Below are 2,500 nucleotides of genomic sequence, written 5' to 3'. Positions count from 1 at the left end.
GCTGCCCCGGCAGGGAAAGCCAAGCTCCCCGGCCCTCCTGGTCCGTTTTGGACCTGGGAATGAACAATAACACGGAGTCCTCCACCAGCCAAACATGGCTGTGCATGACCCCCCCTGTGGCCGCCGTTCTGGCTCGCGGTACCAACTCACCCACCCTCAATGCGCCATGAAACGCCAAGCCAAAGGCCGCCCCGAAGAGGCGAGCCTCAAAAGGTGAGGAACATACTTCTGGCAGGATGTCCAGTAATTTTACCAGCCGTTCCGCCGTAATGGGCTCCCTTGTGTCCCGTCGTGGAACTTCCAGACGGCCCCACCCCCTCAACAGCTGTTTAACAAGAAAGGAGCGCGACTCGTCTTTAAAGGCGTATAGCCTGCAGAAAAACGCCACGGCCGATAGCCTCGCGACCACCGCCCCCTTTTTTGCTCGCTTACGTCTCAGTTCCGCCAGCCAGCGCAACAGAAACCCCTGTTCACCCTCACAGGAAGGGAACTCACGAAGGTCACAAAAACCTACCCATTCACTCCAGTACCTTACATACGCCGACCATGTGCTGGGTGCCAACGAAGCCCGCAACAACGGGATCAGTTGCTGTAGTCCCTCGCCATCTGCCACAAAAAGAGAGGGCAAGAAAGACCGTTAGGAGCCGCGGCGGGGGCCGCAGCCCTAAATGCCCCCCACTGGAAGTGAGACAGTGCATCTGCCACTATATTCTGCACCCCTGGCACATGCCGGGCCCTAAAATCAATGTTCAGTTGCAAACATCTCAACACCAGGTGTCGCAAATAATGCACGACCACAGGCGATGAAGCAGAAAGCCTGTTAACCGCAAACACCACGCTGAGATTATCCATCCAGAAAATCACAGCCCTGTTACTGAACAGGTGACCCCCCAATTCAACCGCAACCAGTATAGGAAACAATTCCAGAAAGCAAAGATTGCGTGTAAGCCCTCTGGTCACCCACTCGGTTGGCCAGGGCTCCGCACTCCAAGCCCCATCAAAGTAAGCCCCATACCCGGCTGCTCCTGCGGCGTCCGTGAACAGATGCAGCGCCTGGTTAGATATCGGATCCCCTCGCCACATGCAGACGCCGTTAAAGTCCTGGAGAAACCTCTCCCAGACCTGCAAATCCGCCACGAGGTCCCTCGTGATGCGAATGCGCGATGCCGGAGCCCTACCTCCGCCCAAACACCGCTCTAGCCGCTTGCTAAACACCCTGCCCCACGGGATAACTCTCCCCGCAAAGTTAAGGAGGCCAAGGAGCGATTGCAGCTCCCGCAGCGAACATGTCTGTGTTGCAACCATGGCCCGTACCGCCGCCAACATCTTGGCGACCTTCTCTTTAGGCAACCTACATTCGCCTGCCCCCGAATCAATCTCGATGCCGAGGAACGTCAAGCACGTGCACGGCCCCTCCGTCTTATCCTCTGCCAGAGGAACCCCAAACCTGGCCATCATGAACCTCATGACTTTCATTAAAGAGGCACATTCTTGCGAGTTGGCCGCCCCTACCAGGAGAAAGTCATCCAAGTAGTGCGCCACTCTATCACTCCCAGCCACCGAGACCACCGCCCAGTGCAGGAAAGTACTGAATGCTTCGAAGTACGCGCAGGATATCGAACAGCCCATGGGCAGACAACGGTCGACATAATAACCCCCTTCAAACCAACACCCCATCAGCCCGAAGGAGGATGGGTGAATCGGGAGAAGCCTAAACGCGGATTCTATGTCTAATTTCGCCATCAATGCTCCCGGGCCCCGTTCTCTAACCAGAGCCAGCGCGTCGTCAAACGACTGGTAACGAACCGAGCTCAATTCCTCGGGAATAGCATCGTTCACCGACCTCCCTTTCGGATAAGAGAGGTGTTGAATGAGCCTGAACTTACCTGTCTCCTTCTTGGGGACCACCCCTAGCGGGGAGACAACTAAATCCGGTAGGGGCAATTCCCTGAACGGGCCTGCAACCCTACCCAGGGCCACTTCTTTGCCCAGCTTCTCCCTGACTGCCTCGGGGTATTGGGAAGCCGATTTCAGGTTTTTCCTGTCTCGGGCCCCCAACACCCGGTCGACTACCGGGATCACAAATCCCTCACGCAATCCGCTATCCAAAAGCTGAGCAGCCGCCCTATCTGGGTACCTACGCAGCCACTTACTAATGACCTGGACCCTAAGTGGTGAATCCGCCCTTATTCCCAGCGCCTCCTTTGCTCCCAAACCGCTCAGTTTGGGTATCTCGCTTTTTGGAGCAATCAGCTCCGGGGTGTTGACCGCTGCAGAACTTGCAGACGTGCTTGAACGTGCACGCTGTGCCCCGCTCACACACTTTGTCTTGATACCGCCAGCATACGCCCCCTTGCCGCCGTCGAAAGCGCAAAGTCTGCCTAACCCCGGGCGATGCCACTATGGCGCCCCCTTGCGCCCTCCTTTCCGCATCAAGATGCGCCCAGAGGTGCAAATCCATCGTGCCAAAATCAAGCAGTGGGTTGCCCACCTTCTTTTT

Source organism: Bombina bombina, chromosome 11 (assembly GCF_027579735.1).
Source record: "Bombina bombina isolate aBomBom1 chromosome 11, aBomBom1.pri, whole genome shotgun sequence".
Lineage (NCBI taxonomy): Eukaryota > Metazoa > Chordata > Amphibia > Anura > Bombinatoridae > Bombina > Bombina bombina.
The sequence above is the reverse complement of the archived record's forward strand: the minus strand, read 5'-3'. Positions refer to the sequence as shown.